This window comes from Melanerpes formicivorus, unplaced genomic scaffold, assembly GCF_026170545.1.
Source record: "Melanerpes formicivorus ecotype bairdi unplaced genomic scaffold, bMelFor1.0.p_v2 SCAF_4, whole genome shotgun sequence".
NCBI lineage: Eukaryota > Metazoa > Chordata > Aves > Piciformes > Picidae > Melanerpes > Melanerpes formicivorus.
Window position 1 is genome coordinate 7,612,414 of NW_027142356.1, and position 22,584 is coordinate 7,634,997.

The following is a 22,584-nucleotide window of genomic DNA, read 5'->3' on the forward strand; positions in this document are numbered from 1 at the left end:
AGACACACACACACACACCAATAGCCATTACAAGATGTTGTAGGTTAAAGGAAATCAAGAATTAATTGGTATAACCATAAAGAAAATGTCCACCAGAGGCTAGAGATTCCCAGGGGGATGTGCAGTGGATCCCAGGATATTGTAATCTGTTATTCTATTCTGTTTCTCTGTATTTCCTACTTAAGGGAGCATACAGCCACAAAACTCCCTTTGCTCTCCAGCTGGGACATGTGCATGCAGTCACCTTCTGGTTTGTGGGGAGGAAGCTTTGCTCTTGGCCTTGGCTGGCAGTGAATTTCCAGCTATGCCACAGGGCCTGTTGAAGCCTGCGGTAGGACTGGGTCTAGTGGGGGCAGCTTGGCTGCTCTTGGACCTGCTGAGGCTGAGTGGGGTGGAGGTGTTTGGAAGGCTCTGGGAGGTTTTGGCCTGGTAGGCCCAGCTGAAGAGCTGAGCCTAATTTCTGAATGTATTCCTTTCACCTGAATATCTTTTGTGTATATTTGTAAATAGAATTTCCATTTAATCACAGAATCAACCAGGTTGGAAAAGACCTCAGAGATCATCAAGTCCAACCTATTACCTAACACCTAACACCTCCTGACAACTAAACCATGGCTCCAAGTGCCATATCCAGTCCTTTTTTGAATACCCCCAGGGACAGTGACTCCACCACCTCCTTGGGCAGCACATTCCAATGGCCAATCACTCTTTCTGTGAAGAACTTTCTCCTCACCTCCAGCCTAAACTTCCCCTGGTGCAGCTTGAGACTGTGTCCTCTTCTTCTGGTGCTGGTTGCCTGGGAGAAGAGACCAACCCCATCTGTCTACAGCCTCCTTTTGGAAAGTTGTAGAGAGCAATAAGGTCACCCCTGAGCCTCCTCTTCTCCAGGCTAAGCAACTCCAGCTCCCTCAGCTGCTCCTCATAGGACTTGTGCTTGAGACCCTTCTCTGGACACTTTCAAGAGTCTCAATGTCCTTCTTAAATCTTCCAATCCAGTGTGGAGCATTTTTATTTTATTCCTTGGGAAAGGGGTAGAATATCTTTTCTGTCCTTTTGCCCTGGGCAGCTCGTGGCTCAAAAGCGGGACACAACATCTATTACTTTTCCTAGACCTCTCCTCTGGCACACGTGTGCAGATGGTATTTGGTTTTATATAAATAAAGTAGACAACCAGAGAGGAGCATCTCCAGACCAAGGTGGCTGCATTATTACAGCCTGCTCGGCAGCAGAGTCCCCAGGGCCATCCAGCCTCATAGCCCATCTGGGAGGCATTTCCTCTCCATAGCAACGTTCGTGAAATGCAGATGACACGTCTGAATTGCATCACGGCCAGCCATGATGGGCTCCTGCAGCCCCAGTGACAAGCAAGTTATTTGTGCCTCTACACAATTACCCTTTTTTACTGCTAATTTTTAGGGCTTCACAATAACTCCACCACCTGCCTAGATCTCCTCCTCTCCATCCTCCCTCTGCCGACAAGCAGAGCGTGCCTAGCTTTACTTGCTTTAAAAGTTATTTTAAAAAAGCCAGCACAGTAATTCCCTTTGAACAGCCAGACCACGTGGACTTGTGACTGAGAGTTGGAGCAGCAGCTGTTGCAGAAAATAACCTATTCATTAGGCTTCCGAGGAGGGACGATCAAATTACTCAATACAAATAATTCATCTGACAATTTTCTCTTCACAGATCACCTACGAGCAGGCCACTTCGCGGCGGCGCAAACCTGATTTTATTTCTGGGTCTTGCACAAAGCAGCGTTAAAAGTTTTGCTGTTGCTCTCGGCGGTTGCTAGGAGCGTTCATTGTGTGGGGGTCAGTGTCTGGGCCGAGAGATTGGCAAGCGCTATTGTTTCCAGCCTCTGCTGAGATGACCTACGCTGCGAAACAGGCCTCAAGAAAATTGCCCGAGCTTTGTCTTTCTTCCATAGGTAGCATACCAAGAGGTGGATGTGGAGAATCACAGAATATGAGGGCCTGGATGGGACCTTGCGAGATCATGCAGTCCATCCCCCCCTGACAGAGCAGGCTCAGCTATACCAGATCACACAGGAACTCATTCAGGCGAGTCTTGAATATCTCCAGAGAGGGAGACTCTACAGCCCCCCATCCCCCCTGGGCTGCCTGTTCCAGTGCTGGTGAGAGGTCTCAAGCACAAGCCCTATGAGGAGCAGCCGAGGGAGCTGGGGTTGCTTAGCCTGGAGAAGAGGAGGCTCAGGGGAGACCTTATTGTTCACTCATTTCACTCACAGTGAAATAATTCTTCCTTCTGTTTCCATGGAACTTCCTATGCCTCAACTTCCACCCACTGCCCCTTGTCTTGGCCCAGGGAATGTTAAGATGTTGCTGTCTCCCCTGCCAGCTCCCCACCAACATGGGGCAAGGGGGGGAAGAGCGCTCGGTGTTATAAATGGATCACAAATTTAAACCTGCCTGGGTTCTTTCCTTAGGCTGACACAGAAAAAAAATTATATATATATATTATATATATAAAAGCCAGTATCTGTTGTCTGTTTAGCAAGTTTACATTCCATTTTTTCTTGTCATGCTGACACAAATTATTTGCTCTGGTGTCTGGACTGCTATTTGCAAAGGATGCAATGACTACTCTTAGCCCTTCTTATTTGATTAACTGTCTGAAAGACATAGTTCTTTGGTGGTGGGTGGGAATTCTCTTATCAAGTAGTTCAGCACCTCTAAGTAACAGATACTCACTTTTTCTGTAGGTGGTTGGGATCCACTGATCTCCTCTATTTCATGCCATGCTGCCAAGCATATTGGCTTGGGCCCAAGAGTGTCCTGTGCCAAGCCCTGAGGGCCACGGACTCCTCATTCAGGCAAGCCAGGGCTTGGCAGGTAGGCTAGCAGCATCTCATCATGCGCACCCTCTGCCAAATACAGGCTCAGCCCCAGGGCTGGCAGCTCTGTCAGCCCTCAGCATGTTAATGCAATGGGACATCAACAGCCACAGGATGACGTTTGATGATGCCAATTAATTTGCACTGCAGCGATATCCAGGAGCCTTAGTCACAGACCCACTCCTCCCTGCCAAGGGGGGAGGGTGGTCTCTGGGCCTGCAGCTGCCTCAGCCCTCACGCTGCCACCCTCCCACACAGGACCCCCAGTAGAGCCCTCAGCCAGCTTAGAAGAGACGAAATTTCCCTCCCTGTGATGCGTCCTGCGTGTCAGCCTGCGGCATGATGATTGATGACACAGCTGCTTCTGCAGCCCCTGCCGGAGAGCTCTAATTTAATTAATGGCTTTTGGCATGTGTGCGACATAAGTCCTGCAGCACCTCCGTGGCCCAGGGGTGTGCAGGGACTGCAGGGTGGCTACTTCTGGCACGAGCAGGGAAATGGGAGGGTGGGAAGACAGATGCACAAACACAAAGGCCAGATGCGATTGGGCACCTTGCAAGGTCTGTGTTAACCTTCACGTAGGCAGGGGCATGTGGAGCCTTCACTTGGTGAGAGTGTCTCATCAGGCCAACAGCCTCCCAAGCCACTGTGCATCTGCCACCTGTCTGCTCAGTTCTCAGGAAAGCTGCAAGAATGTGGGCACCACCCCACAAGACACCTGACATCTGCTCAGCTTTCTGCCTGCAATGCAGAAGTGGAAATGCCTAGACCCCAAAGCAGGGAAGGGTCTGGCAGGTGGGAAGAGGTCATTTGTTTTCCCCTTGATTGGCAAGAAGGGGAGATCTGAAGGAATGAATTGTGTCTGTTCAGCCCAGATGTAAAGACAAAAACAGCTATCCTAATCTTTCCTGTACACTGTAGAACTCAGGAAAATGTGACAGAAGTTGTGAAATACTGCAGGATGGCTATTCTCTTTTACCACTGTGCCTTTGGTCCTTGTCAGGTGTAGGGGCTGTAGGTCCAGACTACAGAACAAGAAATTAGCTTAGCAAAAAGCTGGACAATGTGACCCCTCCACACGCCCTCAAAAAATTAATCAAACAAACAAAACCAACCAAACAAACAACCAAACCACCAAACATCTGTTCCAGTTTAGAAACTGAACCTGCACCCAGACCTCTCACATCTAATGCAGTCATGCCTGAAGAGAAAGATTATTGACAAAATACCATATAAATTAGAACCAGTTTTGGATAATAGCTGCTTTGGGTGAGAGAGTTGGGGGATTTGGCTGCAGGTCTCAGTGTACTGAAACTTAGAGTTTTCCAGCTTTCCCCATCTTTAAGTCCCACCGCTGATGAAGGCTACAGAGTATCCCCTGAGCTTGGCAACATTTCCGATCCTCAACAAAATAACAAAGCTCTGCCTTCGGGAGAAAAGCTTCTGTCTTCCAGACTAGGAGTTTGCAGTCCAAGAAGGAGCCAACAGCAGAAACACTAGTGTGCTTTTGGTTTGCTATTGAGGAAAAAAAAAGAACAAGAGCAAAGGAAAAAATGCTCAGAAAGCTTCATTCAGCTCCTAAAATGGTCCCTAGCCGAATGGGTTCGGGATAAAGGGTAAGTATTTTATTTTCTTCAGCATGCCCTGCAGCATTTGTCCATCATTTTCTTTGAGATGAGCCAATCTTGTTCAACTCCAATATTTACTGGTAAAAATATTCCTCTGTCTTGTTTTCCTGGCATATTTCACCCTGCCACTGCAGTCAGGCATTTCTGAAGAGTATTTGCTTCTTCTCAAGCATCCTCTTCAACTTTAGATCAGGTTTTAAAAATAGTAAGCTTCTACCTTTTTCTTTCCCCTCCCTCCCCCTCCCCTTCCCCCCCCCCCCCCCCCCCCCTTGCTGTTTCCTTTTCATTACCAAGGTACAGCTAGAAAGAGAGAGAGAGTGTCCTTTGTTTTGGACTTTCAGTTGGACCAAAGGCTTGTGCTTCAGAAAAGCTGTGCTGCTCTCCCAAAGGCCGTCCTTCACTTCTGTTCTGCCTCGTTGCCTACATGAGAGAAAACTCCCAACAATATCATCTCCCTCGAGCTCCAAGAAAACAGGTAATGATGCATGGATGTGCAATGAAATTTCAGCAATGTGCACTGACTTTTTAGAAATATGCCAACTGTCAAATAAATAAATAAATAAATAGAATCAGATCTAGCCAATATTTAAACCATGAAGTCCTCGATAGCACTGACTGTGAACTGCAGCCACTGTTACAGCACAGCAACTCGCCAAAGTGTTTTTGCATAAGATTTACCCCCCAAATGTGGCCTGGTTTCTCGATTCAAAGGGTGGTTTGGTTATAATTATTAGTCTCTTTCCAGCTGTCCTGGTTTAAAGCCATGAGTTACTCAGGACCAGAGGACAGAAAGATGTTCTACTCCTTTTGGGGGAGTAGAAATGAAAAGTAAATTTAAAAACTGCACACTGATTGGAAATTTCAATGGAGATTCTATTTACATTTGTACATACAGAAGGCTTTCAGGTCAAATAAATACATTCACAAATTAGGCTGAGTCTTTTTGGTGGTGCATAGTAAGACAAGAAACACTGGGTTCAAGCTTGTATGTAGAAGATTTCACCTCAACATGAGGAGAAACTTCTTTACAGTGAGGGTGACAGAGCACTGGAACAGGCTGCCCAGGGAGGTTGTGGAGTCTCCTTCTCGGAGTCCAACCCCCCTGCCAAAGCAGGATCAATTAGGGTAGTCAGCACAGGAATTTATCCAGGAGGGTTTTTAAAGTCTTCAATCTCTTGAGGTCCCTTCCGATCTCCAATGTACTGTTATACTGTGATACCAGGCCAAAACCTTCCAGAATCCCCCACCCCTACCAGCCTCAGCAGGCCTGTGAGCAGACCAAAGCTTCACTGCCTACCTCAGGCTTAGCAGGACTTGAGACATATCTCAAAATTCCTCTGCCAACCAAAAGCTGCCTCCCCCCCACAGAATACAGAATTAACCAGGTTGGAAAAGACCTTTGAGATCATCACACACAAACCAGGAGATAAAAAGGTGCAAGCTCTTCTTGAGGAGGAGAGAAAAATGAGGAGAAGAGAGCAATATCAACTAGACACTGCCTTAAATAGTGTGATACCAGAAATCAGAATAGAATAACATGTTACAATACCCAGGGATGACCAGATTAATCCCTTGGGACTCTATCTTTTTGGAGGACTTTGTGGTCTTCTTAAAGATACCTGATTCTCACCACACCAGCCTCTGCTGATCCACTGCCAGCAGCCCTTGAATGCCTCGTCCATAAGGTTTTATGGATCTTCCTACTTGAAAAACCTTAAATAAAAAAAAAAAAGGTTTGTGTGTGGCCATAGGTACAGAGATACCCATCATGAAGGACTCTGTGCTTACATGAGTCACAGTATCACAGGATCACTAAGGTTGGAAGAGACCTCGAGGATCATTGAGTCCAACCTATCAACACAGACCCCATGACTAGACCATGGCACCAAGTGCCACGTCCAATCTCCTCTTGAACACCTCCAGGGATGGTGACTCCACCACCTCCCTGGGCAGCACATTCCAATGATGAATGACTCGCTCGGTGAAGAACTTTCTCCTCACCTCGAGTCTAAACCTCCCCTGGCGCAGCTTGAGACTGTGTCCCCTTGTTCTGGTGCTGGTTGCCTGGGAGAAGAGACCAACCCCTTCCTGGCTACAACCACCCTTCAGGTAGTTGTAGAGGGCAATGAGGTCACCCCAACAGCCTCCTCTTCTCCAGGCTAAACAATCCCAGTTCCCTCAGCCTCTCCTCATACGGCTTGTGCTCAAGGCCTCTTCCCAGCCTTGTTGCCCTTCTCTGGACACGCTCAAGTGTTTCGATGTCCTTCTTAAACTGAGGGGCCCAGAACTGGACACAGTACTCAAGGTGTGGCCTAACCAATGCAGAGTACAGGGGCACAATGACTTCCCTGCTCCTGGTGGCCACACTATTCCTAATGCAGGCCAGGATGCCATTGGCCCTCTTGGCCACCTGAGCACACTGCTGGCTCATGTTTAGGCACCTGTCGATCAGCACCCCCAGGTCCCTCTCTGTTTGGCAGCTCTCCAGCCACTCTGACTCCAGCCTGTATCACTACATGGGGTTGTTGTAGCCAAAGTGCAGCACCCGGCACTTGAACTTGTTGAATGCCATCCCATTGGACTCTGCCCATCTGTCCAGTCGGTCGAGGTCCCTCTGCAGAGCCTTTCTACCTTGAGCTAGGTACAGAAACCAAGTCTTAGATATATAAACGCATTGACAAGTCAAGAGAAGTCTGTGTAATCCCTCTGTGTTGAAGCCATGCTGGTTTTCATTTCCTATATATATATGTATTTATGGCTGTACCATACACTGCACACACAAAGATTTACTATCAACTGGCTGTGCAAATCGAGATAGCTGTATGTGAGATATCAAGAAATCGAGATAGCCCATTGGAATGGGCTGCCCAGGGAGCTGGTGGAGTCACCATCATTGGAGGTGTTTAGGAGGAGACTGGATGGGGTGTTTGGTTGCATGGTTTAGTTGATTAAATGGTGTTGGATGGTAGGTTGGACACGATGATCTTGAAGGTCTCTTCCAACCTGGTCTATTCTGTTCTATTCTATTCTATTCTATTCTATTCTATTCTATTCTATTCTATTCTATTCTATTCTATTCTATTCTATTCTATCTCTCCAAAAACATGTATCTTCTTGTTCATGTGCTTATATATATATATATATATATATATATATATACATATATATGCCATCTCTAGAGGTTGTAATATATACATATACATCACAGAATCACAGAATGTCAAGTCCAAGACCTTTGCCAAAGCAGGGTCACCTAGGGTGGGCATCCAAGAACACTTCCTGGTAGGTTTTGAAAGTCTCCAGAGAAGACTCCATAACCTTTCTGGGAGCATCTTCCATTCCATCGTGACCCTCATAGTAAAGAAGTTTTTCCTCATCCTGAGGAGGAAATTCCTGTGTTCCATTTTGCAGCCTTTCCAAGAATGGAGGTGAGGCTGACTGACCTGTAATTTCCTGGGTCCTCCCTCATGCCCATTCTTGTCCAGCCCTCAGTCACCTGTTCCATCCTCCATGATCTTTCAAAAATGATGGAGAGTGGCACAGCAACAACATCAGCCACCTGCCACAGCACTCACAGAGTCACAGATTGCATCAGGTCGGGAGAGTCCCTCGAAGGTCATCTTATCGAACCCCCTTGCATTGATCAAGGACACCTTCAACTAGATCAGGCTGTCCAGGGCCTCATCATCTGATCTTGAATGTCTCCAGAGACAGGGCCTCAAGCACATCCCTAGGCAACCTGTTCCCACTCTCACTTCCTCCAAATGTCCAACCTAAATCTACCCTGCTCCAGTTCAAAGCCATCACCCCTTGTCCTATCACAAAACGCCTTCTAAACAATCCTTTTCCAGCCTTTCTGTTAGTCCTTTTCAGCTACACAAATGTAGTTATAATGTCTTCCCAGAGCCTTCTCTTCTCCAGGCTGTACACAAGCACATGAATAAGAAGATATGTTTTATTTCTGCTGAAGACTCCTTTTTAAATGTGCCTTACAAGTAAGTACCTAGGTGAGTGTTTGTGTAACAGGCCTGTGGGTGTGTTGGTGCATTGCCACTTGTGCACACACCATGTGCACACAGGGATGTCGGAGCAGGGCAGCAGACAAGATACAATTGCACATTCTATACATTACTGTGCGTGTGTGTGTATGTCCCTGGGCAGCAGGGCTGAGCCACACAAAGCCTGCTGGCAGCTGTGCTAGCAGCTGCAGGGTTGCTGGGCAAGCCGCAGGCAGTGAATGGGCAGGGAACAGACAAATAAATGCCAGCAGAGAGGCTGTCGGGGTAGATGTCAGTGGGTGGTGAGGCCAAGCCCGGTGGCTGCATGGGCTTGCTCAGCTCCTAATTTATCCTGCTGGGCTGTGATTGAAAACAAATAGGATGTGGTTGACTGTGGAAAGGCTTGAACTAGTGGGCGTGTGTCTAGCCATACACCAGTGTGCCAGGCAGCATCTGGGTGCCAGCCTAAACCCAGGCCAGGAGGCTGCAGCCCCACTTATGGCCATACTTCCTATCACCTATTTTGTGATTTATTTTAACCACATAATCAAACTGCACTCCTCTGCTTCTCACTGAAGGTAGCTCAGCTCATATTTGGACAAAGCAATTTTGAAACTTATTTTACAGATAAGGGAAAAATTAATGCTCCTCAGTACCTTAGAGAATCCCTATAGAGATAGGTTTAGAGATAATCACATGGTCTGGTTTCTTTTGTAAAGCTTGGCAAACTAGAGCTATTTAGGCTCATTAGGCTCAGAGTTTCCACAGGGTTATAAGTTACCCCCTCAGCTCTGTGCAAGGGGCTGGTTTCCTTGTGAATGTAAAACACTAGTGTGCCCCACTGCCCACGCATCAACCTCTTACGGGCATCCTAGCTGTGCAATCTTTCCAGCATCCCTGTGCCACTGATGGATGTGTGGTTTGACTGTACACAAAGAACAGTGGTGCTTCATGACCCTATCATTGAACACAACAGGACCATCAGGGGACACTGCTGCAGAGGCTGATTTGGGTAGCCCCCAGAAGCCTGTGCCAGAGCCTGGAGGGTGCAGCAGTGGCACTATCCCACTGCCATCCCACTCGGAGGCTGGCACCAAGCATGGTGCTGCTTGGCCAGAGGTTTGGGTCTGAGAGCTAGGCTCTGATCTTGTTCACCTTTATGCACCGTCCAGAATAACACCTTGAAAACTTGGCTTTTTTTTTTTTTACCCCAGAATCTCTAACATCTTTATTGATGATCTGGATGAGGGCATTGAGTCCATCATCAGTAAATTTGCTGACGACACCAAGCTGGGGGCAGGAGTTGATCTGCTGGAGGGTGGAGAGGCTCTGCAGAGAGACCTCGACAGGCTGAACAGGTGGGCAGAGTCCAACGGCATGAGATTGAACACATCCAAGTGCCGGGTTCTGCGCATTGGCCACAGCAACCCCATGCAGTGCTACAGGCTGGGGTCAGAGTGGCTGGAGAGCAGCCAGGCAGAGAGGGACCTGGGGGTACTGGTCAATGGTAGGCTGAACATGAGCCTGCAGTGTGCCCAGGCAGCCAAGAGGGCCAATGGCATCCTGGCCTGCATCAGGAACAGTGTGGCCAGCAGGAACAGGGAGGTCATTCTGCCCCTGTACACTGCACTGGTTAGGCCACACCTCGAGTACTGTGTCCAGTTCTGGGCCCCTCAGTTTAGGAAGGATGTTGACTTGCTGGAACGAGTCCAGAGAAGGGCAACAAAGTTGGTGAGGGGTTTGGAACACAAGCCCTATGAGGAGAGGCTGAGGGAGCTGGGGTTGCTTAGCCTGGAGAGGAGGAGACTCAGGGGTGACCTTATCACTCTCTACAACTACCTGAAGGGAGGTTGTAGACAGGTGGATGTTGGTCTCTTCTCCCAGGCAGCCAGTACCAGAACAAGAGGACACAGTCTCAGGCTGCACCAGTGGAGGTTTAGGTTGGATGTTAGGAAGAAGTTCTATACAGAGAGAGTGATTGCCCATTGGAATGGGCTGCCCGAGGAGGTGCTGGAGTCACCATCATTGGAGGTGTTCAGGAGGAGACTTGATGGGGTGCTTGGTGCCATGGGTTAGCTGTTTGGGTGGGTTGGATTGGTTGATGGGTTGGACGCGATGATCTTGAAGGTCTCTTCCAACCTGGTTTATTATTCTATTCTATTCTATTCTATTCTATTCTATTCTATTCTATTCTATTCTATTCTATTCTATTCTATTCTATTCTATTCTATTCTATTCTATTCTATTCTATTCTTTCAGGCCTCCCACCTTTCAGATTTGTATTTTCCCTTCTCCTCCACACTGGATGAAAAACTATTTTTTGCAGTATTCAGCTGGCAGTTGTGAAAATTTCATCACAGGGGATAAAAGCCCAACTTCTCCTGACATGTAACACACTCACACTGCCAGAGAAGGGAAACGAGGCTGGTGAGGGGCCTTGAGCACAAGCCCTACAAGGAGAGGCTGAGGGAGCTGGGATTGTTTAGCCTGGAGAAGAGGAGGCTCAGGGGAGACCTTATTGCTGTCTACAACTACCTGAAGGGTGGTTGTAGCCAGGAGGGGGTTGGTCTCTTCTCTCAAGCAACCAGCACCAGAACAAAAGGACACAGTCTCAAGCTGCACCAGGGGAAGTTTAGGCTAGAGGTGAGGAGAAAGTTCTTCACTGAGAGAGTTGTTCACCATTGGAATGTGCTGCCCAGGGAGGTGGTGGAGTCAACATCCCTGGAGGTGTTCAAGAGGAGATTGGACGTGGCACTTGGTGCCATGGTTTAGTCATGAGGTCTGTGGTTGCAGGTTGGACTTATTATCTTTGAGGTCTCTTCCAACCTTGGTGATTCTGTGATTCTGATTCTGTGAAGGGCTCAGAGTGAGGGAAACACAGTAGGAAGGCAAAAGAGACCTTCTGAATTTTTTTTATTAAAAGATGAGAGAGGGAAGCGTACTCTGTCTTCTCTGAAGCTGCAGAAGAATTGCTTTCCTATAAAATATTTGAAAAGTTTTCTACATGGCCTTCAATCAGTCTTTCAGGACAAATAAAAACAACAAATCATGACTGTTATTTATTGTGTTAAAGAAATATTTAAAAAATCTAAAAGTAATCATTATTTTACAGGCACAGTATACTTCCTCCCTTTACATATGCTGTAAAAGCAAAAAATATTTTATATGTCCTATTCAAATCTATAAAATATCATTACAGAAAATTGTTACTTTTATTACTCAAGCTGAACTTTTATGAATAGCTACTCTATTAGATTTATATACTGATTTTTTAGAGTTAGAAATGATACTGTAAAGCACAGGAATAGCTGGGATATTTATTTTAAAGGCTATAATACAAATAATTTTCTGATAACAATTCTTTTTCTGCTCAGATTATTACTTTATTGCTCCCTGACTATTTTTCCTCAAACAAATTGCACTTACAGTGACAAGCATCAGAGGAACTGGATGCTTCTTGCAAAGTCTCCAGAGTTTCTTTTCCTGCTTGTCCCTAAGCCCAAGATGTTTGCTGCCCAAGAGTGGTTGTCCCATGCTGGTCTCGAGGGCATTTTCCTGTTGGGTACAGGACGTGTTAGTGCAAACCATGATCTGCTGTCTGAGGCAAGAAGCAGAGCTGCAGCTCATAGTATTTGCAGATCATAGTATCATAGTCTCAGTCAGGGTTGGAAGGGACCACAAGGATCATCTAGTTCCAACCCCCCTGCCATGGGCAGGGACACCTCACACTAGATCAGGCTGGCCAGAGCCTCATCCAGCCTGCTCTTAAACACCCCCAGGGACGGGGCCTCAACCACCTCCCTGATTAACCCATTCCAGGGCTTCACCACTCTCATGGTGAAGAACTTCCTCCTCACGTCCAGCCTGAATCTCCCCACCTCCAGCTTCATTCCATTCCCCCTAGTCCTATCACTACCTGAGATCCTGAGAAGTCCCTCCCCAGCCTTCCTGTAGGCCCCCTTCAGATACTGGAAGGCCACAATTAGGTCACCTCGGAGCCTTCTCTTCTGCAGACTGAACAGCCCCAACTCCTTCAGTCAGTCCTCATAGGAGAGGTGCTCCAGCCCTCTGCTCATCCTCATGGCCCTTCTCTGGACACGTTCCAGCACCTCCATATCCTTCTTGTCATAGGGGCTCCAGAACTGGATGCAGTACTCCAGGTGGATCTATGTAAGCTATTTCAATGTGAGAACAAAAGTATATTTATTTTGATGGGTATGGGCTCACAGATGTGTATCCACAAGTGGACCTCATATACCTCTATCTGGGCTATCCCAGACAAGGAATTGTATCCACAGCACACAAAGGCAGGTTTAGCAGGCCACCAAAACAACAGCAAAATAGCAAAATGTCTGCACTTAGGATGTCTTGTGAGATTTCCAAGTCTTCCCAAACCTAAATTATTCTCCATTGGACCTTCCTACCTGAATTACTCAACTTCCACACAAATATAATTTGTGGCACGTCTAACAAAACTGGGGAGCTATATGCCTTGCAAATGCCTTCTTCCAACCATGGGCTGAAACCATGATGGTACATTGCAGTCCAATAAATACCATTAGCATCATGCGCTGCAACAGCCACCCCCACCTGCATGCTCTGGGTTGAACAAGAATAAGGACCTTCTGGATGCCAGGATTTCTGAAGGAATTTCAACAATCCCACTAGCCACAGGCAAATGCTGAATTTAAGGTGTCTGGGAACATGTCTGTCTTTAAAGGTCGCTGGTGAGCTCAGACAGCAGGTAAGGAATTCCTGTTTATAGTCCTGAAGCCTCCAGTGCTGCTGCTTCCAGAGACAATGCTCTGGACTAGATAGACAGCTGGTGTTGCTTCTGTGTCCTTGGGTATATCCTCTTCTTTACCTCCTCTAATTCTGCATTCAGCCCATAAGTTTTTTAAGACATCTGGGGACAGAAGCCACAATGCTAGAAAGAGCATTTCAGCCAGCTCTCCAACACTGTGAGGTTATATCTGGCAGGGGCTGGTGGCCACCCTCCCACCCATACTAACCTTGGACATATCCAGGGTGCTTGAATCATACAGCAGGTACCCACAGTCCCACCAGCTAGAACCAACCCCACAACTTGCCATAATTCACCCTGAAATGCTAGCAAGCAGAAAGTGGCAGCACTAAATACCTGGATGAAAGCAGGAAGGCCTCTTGAGTGTTCCATCCTCAGAAGAGGAAAACATTTATATTCCTTTTTTGAGCTGCTAAGCTAATGACAGAAAAACTTTTTATGTTGCAGATGAAAAATATAAAATAAAAGGACTGTGGCCTGTAACACTCACACCCTACAGCTCCAGGCATCCCATTCCTCTGCCTGTCACTTTTATATATGCATATATAAAAATTGTGATAGCCTACCACTTTCTACATATAAAAATTTTATAGCAGGCACCAATGGCGACCACTATATTTTAGTGTACAAAAACAATTTCCATGAGGACACTGCCATGGTTTTGCCTTCTCATAGTTTCCCAGAACATTACATTTAGAGATCAAGACACTGGTGCTTGCTCTCTACGTGCAGGCTAAAGGACAGAGATCAAGCCATTGGTGCTTGTTCTCTACATGCCGGCTAAAGGAAGAGGACAGTGCTTTCTTCAAAGCAAAATTATGCCAGCTGTCTTTTTCGATGCATGAATGAAAAGAGGCTTTTCCCTTCATTATTTGGAATAAGTGTTTCATATTCCTGCAGGCAGCTGCTGCTCAGTTGGGTAGGATTTTTTAATTTTGTTGTGAAAGAAAATTATGGTTGATTTATATGGAAGCTGCAAGTCAAGCTTATAGACCGAGTTTTCTTCATCTCTTCTTGAGCAAGCATCTACAAGTGCACTACACCCTGTTCAAGTAGAAGCCAGAGCAATACTAAACTACTACAAGCTCAGAAAGAACACCGAAAAGGACTCATAAGGCCTCTCAGTCAAGTGTTGATGGAGTCTCCTCCTCTCTTTTTTGTTTCATTAGCAGCAACAGGATTAACAGAGGTTTTTATGGAACTCTAAAGCAAAGGTGGAGGGAGCACCAAAGAAAAGCCATCCAGGACTACTGCAGTAGCACTCCACTATCTTCTTTGCACATCTTTGTGCAAGCCATTCAAACCATACCTGAACTTCTCCCGTGAGACCAGGTGGCCCAGTACCTGTCCTACACACCCAGGGTGCACTGCTCAGGCAGATCCTACTCCTGCCAGCTCTGGGCATGTTTATGGGCTGTAGCAGGTGTAACCACACTGACCATTCAGCCATACAAGAGCTGTGCATGACTAGCAAGGCTTGGAGTTTGAATTATGTGTGAGAGGGTTTCCCCTCCTAAGTGTCTGTTACAGAGAATTTAGGATGAGACAGTACTGAAGCATTTCTGTGTTCCTGTGACACGAGTGAATGAATACCCATGATGAGACAATAAATGCTGCAAAAGTAGGCCAATAATTTTAAATGGGGAAAAAAATATCCTCTACAGAAGTCAATACCTCCTTCCACTACCCCAGAATTTCAGGTTTCAGTCTGTATATTTTATGCCCTTTACCCTCGGAACCAACAGCTGGTACTGCAGAGGACAACTACCCATAAGGTTGTTTCCCAGCTAGGGTCTGGACTGACTTCTTCCTTGCCATTTGGAGCTGGTTATTGCCATCACAGATACAGCAAAAGTGTGCTGCTTTTTTCTTTTCTGAACCCTTTTGTGAGCTGAAGGAGTTCCCCATGCTTGAAAAATCAGATTCATTTCTAGGAAGGAAGTGCACTGGATATGGCAGTGTGGTAGATGAGCCTACTGTATGCTTATAACCTAGTTATTGCTGCTTATCTATTAATGAGTAAGACCTCAGGAAGTCAGTTTCAAAACAAAACCAAAATTGATAGCTAGGAGAAATGAAAAAGAAAGTGAATTTTCAAAAGCACTTAGCATCAGCTTCTAATGAGCACACTGATTTCCAACACCATAGCTCCGGTACATGAAATAGGCCATAAATACAGCAATGATCTAATCCTAAACCATAAGCACCTCGTACCCAAGGCTGGAGCATGTGACTAAGTATTTGGAGGACCTTCCTTTTCAGGACTTGGCTTGAGGCACTTTGCAGTTCCACAAGTTTCTCATAATTTGGCAGCTAAGGAGGCCAGAAGTGCCAGGTCCTACAGGTTTGCAGACACTCCAGGAAGATCCTGGCACCCAAACAAAACTGCCTCAGGAGAAGGCTGGCCCTCCTAGATAGCAGAAAGGCAGGAAGACAGAAGATAAAAATCCTTCTCAATAGCAATGCATAGCAAACAAACTCAGTAAGTTCCAAAATCATTTTAAGGGGTCAGGAGCAGAAAGCAAGCATTGGAAAGGAGGGAAAAGAATCCAAATAAATGTAAAACTGTTCAATCTTGCCTCCTACAAGACATGAAATCTCTTCTATCAGCACTGCCTTGGCTGCTCTATGTACCTGGGCTCACACAGCATCTGCTGCAGGACAGCACATCACAGAATCACAGAATGTTAGGGTTTGGAAGGGACCTCCAGAGATCATAGGAGTCCAAACCCCCTGCCAAACCAGGATCACCTAGGCCAGGCCACATGGGAATGCATCCAGGTGGGCTTTGCAAGTTTCCTGAGGAGACTTCAGGGGTTTCTGACAGGCAGCATCTTGACGACCTCTCCGTGCTCCCAGCCACTGCTTGTTTGTCCCCAACAGAACTGGGGTGATGGTTTAAGCACTTTTGGCTTATTTTGGGGTTGGGTTTTTTTGTTGTTTTGTTGGTTTTGGGGTTGGGTTTTTTGGTTTTGGTTTTGTTTGGTTTGTTCTGGTTGGTTTGCTTTGCTTTGCTTGGTTGTATTTTTTGTCCCACAGTGTCCTCTGGCTCTATAACAAGTTCTTATGGGAAAACACCAAGATGTGCTGACCTCTAGCTTGCACCCTCTGTTTTTGTGGTGTGTTGTGAAGGTGATGCCAGGAAAGGCTCAGGATGGTCCAGAAAGAGTGGTTCAGGCTAATTTAGGGAAGGAGGAATTGTGTCAGTTGCATGGGTCTGTGTTTTCAGGGTATTAGCTTATTAATCGCTGTATTAAGGCACCTGTTAAGGCACTCTGAGGCATGAAAATTGGGCTTAAATCACTTATATCTAAGGCTATGGCACTGAGAGGAGCAGATGAAAAGAAAGGAGATGGTTGGAGCTTGCCAAACATAGAGGTTATGTGTGGTTACTGGGCACACAGTATGCAGTGCAGATGGGCTCTCGTGACAGTCAACAAAACCAAGTGCAAGGTCCTGCACTTGGGTCAGAGCAACCCCCAGTATCAGTACAGGCTGGTACGTGAAGGAATTGACAACAGCCTTGTGGAGAAGTGCTTGGGGGCACTGCTGGATGAAAAACTGGACATGAGCTGACAATGTGCACTTGCAGCCCAGAAAGCCAGCCCTGTCCTGGACGGTATCAAAATGAGAGTGGCCAGCAGGTCAGTGGAGGTGGTTCCACCCTTCTGCTTGGCTCTTGTGAGATCCCACCCCCAGAGAACTGTGTCCAGCTCTGGAGTTCTCAGCACAAGAATGCATGGAACTGTTGAAGCAGGTCCTGAGGAATGCTGCAATAAATGTCAGAGAGCTGGAGCACCCACCTTGTGAAGAAAGGCTAAGAGAGTTGGGTCTTTTCCACCTGGAGAAGAGAACATTCCAGGAGATATTACTGTGGCCTTTCAGGACTTAGAGGGGGGCAATACTTGGCCATTGGAATGGGCTGCCCAGGGAGGTGGTGGAGTCACCATCACTGGAAGTATTTAAGAAGAGACTGGATGAGGCACTTGGTGCCATGATTTAGTTGATTAGATGATGCTGGGTGATAGGTTGATGATCTCTTGATGATCTCGAAGGTCTTTTCCAACCTGGTTAATTCTATTCTATTCTATTTTACTGGCCAATTTAGAATAGAATAGAATAGAATAGAATAGAATAGAATAGAATAGAATAGAATAGAATAGAATTAACCAGGTTGGAAGAGACCTTTGAGATCATCGAGACCAACCTACCATCCAACACCACCTAATCAACTAAACCATGCCACCAAGCACTCCATCAAATCTCTTCCTAAACACCTCCAGTGATGGTGACTCCACCACCTCCCTGGGCAGCCCATTCCAATGGCCAATCACTCTTTCTGTGAAGAACTTCTTCCTAACATCCAGCCTAAACCTTCCCTGGTGCAGCTTGAGACTGTGTCCTCTTGTTCTGGTGATGGTTGCCTGGGAGAAGAGACCAACCTCTACCTGGCTACAACCTTCCTTCAGATAGTTGTAGACAGCAATAAGGTCTCCCCTGAGCCTCCTCTTCTCCAGGCTAAGCAACCCCTGCTCCCTCAGCCTCTCCTCATAGGGCTTGTGCTCCAAACCCTTCACCAGCTTTGTTGCCCTTCTCTGGGCTCGTTCCGGCAACTCAACATCTTTCCTAAACTGAGGGGCCCAGAACTGGACACAGGAATCAAGGTGTAGCCTAACCAGTGCTGAGTACAGGGGCAGAATGACTTCCCTGCTCCTGCTGGCTACACTTCCTGATCCAGGCCAGGATGCCATTGGCCTTCTTGGCCACCTGGGCACACTGCTGGCTCATGTTCAGCCTACTATGGACCAGTACCCCCAGGTCCCTTTCTGCCTGACCACTCTCCAGCCACTCTGACCCCAGCCTGCATCACTACATGGGGTTGTTGTGGCCAATGTGTAGAACCCAGCACTTAGATGTGTTAAATCTCATGCCTTTGGACTCTGCCCATCTGTCCAGCCTGGCAAGGTCCGTCTGCAGAGCCCTCCTACCCTCTGACAGATCAACATCTGCCCCCAGCTTGGTATCATCTGCAAATTTACTGATGATGGACTCAATGCCCTCATCCAGATCATCAATAAAGATGTTAAAGAGCACAGGGCCCAGCACTGATCCTTGGGGCGCACCACTAGTGACTGGCTGCCAGCTGGATGTGGCACCATTCACCACCACTCTCTGGGCTCAGCCCTCCAGCCAGTTCCTAACCCAGCTCAGAGTGTTGCGGTCCAAGCCACGAGCTGACAGCTTGGCCAGGAGTTTGCTGTGGGGGATGGTGTCAAAGGCCTTGCTGAAGTTCAGGTAGACTACATCCACAGCCTGCCCCACATCCTCTGACCATAGAAGGAGATCAGGTTTGTCAGGCAGGACCTGCCCTTCCTAAATCCATGCTGGCTGGGCCTGATCCCTTGGCCATCCTGTAAGTGCTGTGTGACTGCACTCAAGATGACCTGTTCCATAAAACTGGCTGCTTCTTACTGGCTTCTTCTTACTCTGCCTTCTCCAAGTTTCTCTTTTGTGTCTGCAGGTACTGAGGGGTGGAACACTTAAAATCAAAGGGAAATGAATAAATATTTGTCTCGTCTCTTTAAAACCTTTTTGTTCAGCATTTTCAGGCTTCACTTAACAGTTGGAATAGGTAGTTTATCTCTTTCCCTTGCTTTGTATCTCTTTACTTTGGTATCAAAAGAAATGCAGAGGCAACAGCGGAAGGAATGGGGGTTTCGGGAGGTTGCACAATAGAGGATGCTGATAATCAAAGTAGAGGGCTATGCCTGCTTTCTGCCTTCAAACTATCAGCTCAGCTGGTTGGTTGAGTCAGATTTCTCTTGAGGAGACAAGTTCCTTTTGTTGTGGCTGGGGCTAGACCTGCTCCTGCAAAACATCTGCAAAGAGCCCTGGCCCATGTGCCTATGCTTGTGGAAAAAATCCCCCAGGAAAGTCAGGAATGGAATGGATGTTTTCTGTCCTTTCAAGGAAAGATTTAAAGATAAATTGAATAAAAAACCCAACAACAAAGCAGCAGCCACACTGAACAGCTTTCTCTGGTCATCTTTATCTGTAAGAGGAGCTCTGAGGTTGGTCCCTCATTGCCAAAGTGAGATGCTGCCACCATGCCAGCTGCCCTGCTGCAGCAAGGTGTATAGCATCCATATGTGCCTCAGAGGCCCACAGGGGAGCACCTGGGAGAATTCTGGGTGGGACAGAGAAAAGTGGACCAGGTGACATGCCACGATGAGAATTCGGCAGTTGCCCATGAAAAGTATGGCTGAGGACCTGATTTTTGGTGTTATTTGCAATACTAGTGAAAACAGCTTTCTTTGGACCAGCAGCAGCTTCCCATTGCAGAGTTACATGGAGGAGGATATTGGCTCCAGATGAGCAGGGTGAGACTGGCCACAGGGAAAGGTGCCCATGCACCTCCTTGGTGACCAAAGCAGCTTCTGGGAGGCTCGTTTTCAGCCACAGTGTATATTCACATGCTGGGCACACAGAGCCCTTCCCTGCTATAATTCCATCCATGGTAAGAAAACATAACCTGGTCTAAATTCATTGCCCGCAAGTGGAGCAGGACCTGGCCATGGAAAGGTTGTTTTAAGAGGATGCTGAAGCAGGATGCAGTGTGTTAAAGAGGGAGAGCAGGGCTAGGAGGACCAAAAGGCGAGGAAGGAAGGTTCAATAGTTCTATCAAGGCCACGTCAGCGGGAGAGCGAGCAGCATACACAGCCGTGGAGGAAAATGATGGCAGAGCATTGAAAGCCGGTGTGCGTTTTCAAGGCAGAGCGAGAGACATCTACCGGCCCCTGCGTCCCCGCTGCCAGGGCCCCCTCCCACTAATTACAGCACGGCTCCCTCTCCTTTCAGCTGACAGCCGCGGAGCGTAATTAGAGTCTAATAAAACCCCGAAAAGTCAGGAATGCAAACCCGGGCTAAACAATAAACAGGGCAGGCCGAGGTGGGGCGGGAGCGTGACGGGTGGGTAATGCCTCGGCTAAGCGGTGTGTGCGCAGTGACACTGCCACGCTCCCCGCAGCCCCGAGCGCGCCGGCAGCCTGCTGCAGACAGACAGCTCGAATTAATCCCAGGAGGCACGCGTGACAGGCGAGCCAGGCAGACAATTAGAGTGAAGGAGGAAATTGGAAATGGCAAAGGTGTGAACATATGTCAAATTACAACTAAATGATAAATTACAATTCTGTCATTGAAATAAGCGGTAATTAAGAAAGATTTCAGCTAGCCCTCTTGGAGGGGAAAAAGAGGAGGAAGAGGAGAAATGAGGGTTTTTTTTTTCCCCTTCCCCCCTTTCACCCCCTTTTAAAAAGAAATAAAATAATAGTTTGGTGTCTTTGGTGTATTGTTTCCATCCATCGCATACATTGGGGTTGGTTCTTCCTGCTTCTTTCTCACCGCATTCGTGTACTTAAAACATAATACCTTTCTTCCCCCTCCGCCTCCCCCCTGCCCATCCCCCTGCCTGTCAGAGTGACGGTGTCAGAAATGAGCAGGGAGCTGATAGCAACCGATAAAAACCCATACGGAGGGATTAAAAAAAAAAAAAGGCAGCCCACCCTCCAACCCCCCCTGGTCTGTTTAAGCCGCCGCACTCTAATTATTTAAACAAGCCCGGCGCAGAGCAGCTGACAATTAGGAAGCCCTGCTCGCTGGCTCGGGGGATTCATGCGAACCCTCCTCATCATTGCCGGCTCCACATCCTTCCCATTTCAGCGGCGGCGATGGATGCAGGCAGGCGGGGCTGCCTGCCCTCGCAGCCCGCTCAGCCGCCATTCAAACCAGATGGGGAATCACGGCTTTGCAAAGTGGCAGCCCGGCCCAGTTTGGGGGCCGAGGTACCTGGTGACCCTCCAGCCCATGGGCATGCCAGTGGGTTTGTTGGGTTTTGTTTTTTTTTTTTAAACGGGATTTCTCCAGTAGGTGACAGCTATTTCCCAGTTGGTGTTATCTGCAGAGAGCATGTGTCAGAGGCTGATGGCACTCCTCCCCGCAGAAAGGGAACGCATGGCTGGGTAATGACGAATGTTTAGCTTCATGGTAGCACATTTGTCATGTGAAATTACAATAATATTGTGTAAACAGCACCTTTCAGCCAAAGATCTGGAGGTGCTGTGTAAATACAATGAGCTGGGAGGTTTTAATTATCCATTGCATACATAGAATCGTACAATCATTGACTTGTTTTGGTTGGGAAAAGACCTCAAAGATCATTGAGTCCAACCATCAGCCTAAGACCACCATGGTCATTAAACCATGTCCTGAAGTGTCATGTCCACACGTTTCTTGACTTTTTACCTCAATATGATCTGTTTATACAAACCAGGGGATGAAGTGTTAGAAAGCAGCCCTATGGAAAAGGACTCAGGGGTGCTAATGGATGAGAAGCTGGACCTGAGCAGGCAGTGTGAGCTTGCAGCCCAGAACACAAATCACATCTTGGGCTGCATCAAAAGATGTGTTGCCAGCAGACCCAAACCGGTGATTCTGCCACTTTGCTCTGGTGAGACCTCACCTGGAGTACTGCATCCAGCTCTGGAGCCCTCAATATAGGAAGGACATGGACCTGAGGAAGCGGGTCCAGAGGAGGGCCATGAAAATGATCAAGGGTTTGGAGCACCTCTGCTACGAGGACAGGCTGAGGGAGCTGGGGTTGTTCAGCTGGAGAAGAGAAGGCTCTGGGAAGACCTAATAGCAGCCTTCCAGTATCTGAAGGGGACTACAAGAAGAATGGAGAGAGACTGTTTACAAAAGCCTGCAGTGACAGCACAAGGGGCGATGACTTCAAATTGGAGAAGAGTAGATTTAGATTGGATGTTAGGAACAGGTTCTTTACTATGAGGGCTGTGCAACACTGGAACAGGTTGCCCAGGGAGGTGGCTGGGGCCCCATCCCTGGAGATATTCAAAGTGGGCCTCGACAGGGCTCTGGACAGCCTGATCTAGTAGAAGATGCCTCTGCTTACTGCAGAGGGGGTTGGACTAGATGACCTTTGGAGGTCCCTTCCAACCAAGACCATTCTATGATTCTATACATAAAACAGTGATTGTAGACATTTATCTATTGACAATAATTGTTTCAAATCCACTAAAGCTGCTTTAGTGCACTGATCAATACCAAATCTCTACAAAGCGATCGGCTCCTTTGCGTTTCATTACATCTATTAGGTTTAATTAATCTGCAAATGGAGTGACATAAAGGGTCTTTTTCAAAAGAAAGCAAGGCAGCTAATTACAGGTCAAAGGCTTTTGGTGTGCATCCTTATCATTTCTTACATATAGGCCCACTATAGCAAAA

At 47.3% G+C, this 22,584-nt stretch overlaps 1 protein-coding gene across 3 annotated transcripts in view; it reads right to left on the reverse strand.

The window, feature by feature from the left end:
• CXXC4 (CXXC finger protein 4) overlaps positions 1-22,584 on the reverse strand; it is a 141,298-nt gene that overhangs the window by 59,002 nt on the left and 59,712 nt on the right. The gene's annotated exons all lie outside the window — the stretch shown is intronic.